Source organism: Myxine glutinosa, chromosome 1, assembly GCF_964187855.1.
Source record: "Myxine glutinosa chromosome 1, kmMyxGlut1.1, whole genome shotgun sequence".
In the NCBI taxonomy this organism is placed as follows: domain Eukaryota; kingdom Metazoa; phylum Chordata; class Myxini; order Myxiniformes; family Myxinidae; genus Myxine; species Myxine glutinosa.
Window position 1 is genome coordinate 216,194,640 of NC_136261.1, and position 603 is coordinate 216,195,242.

The 603-nt window shown below is 45.8% G+C and overlaps 1 pseudogene; it reads right to left on the reverse strand.

Annotated features, from left to right (window-relative positions):
• Positions 1–422: 422 nt before the first annotated feature.
• Positions 423–599, reverse strand: LOC137419688 (small nucleolar RNA U3; annotated as a pseudogene).
• Positions 600–603: the final 4 nt, after the last annotated feature.

Consider the following 603-nt stretch of genomic DNA (forward strand, 5'->3'; position numbering starts at 1 on the left):
ACAGGCACGGTGATTCATCATTGTGTGTGCCGTTCTTCCGATGGATGTTAAGTGGGTGTCGCGTCTGTCGGATTTATTTGGTGGACATTAAAAATCCCACGGTGTCCTTCACAAAGAGTATGTGAGCTATCGCCGGCATCCCTAGAGTACAGAGGGTATTGCACCAGTGGATCAGCAGCGCAAGCTGTTGATAGCTGAGGTCTGTGAATGCAAGTTGGTACTTCCTAATTTTGAAAGTTGTTAATTCGCCTGGGACCATGGATTGGTAGTAGTAGTAGTAGTGGTAGTAGTTGTTATTGTTATTGTTGTTGTTTTTGTTGTATACCCCAGGACAGTTCTCTTGAACAGTTCAGCGGCACAGACAGCCGATCAATCTCTCAGCAGCGACCCAGAGATCCCACACATCCAGGATGGTGAACACCACCTTAAAGAAATCAGGGCGATGTGTGACACACAGAGAGACATACAGAGACACACAGAGACACAGAGAGAGAAGGAAGCGAGATTTATGCTCCTCATCAGGGTTAACATGTCCGTTCACTTTCAGTTACGTTTCTGGACTCACAAACTATAGAAATGATCCCTGAAAGTATAGTGAGAGAC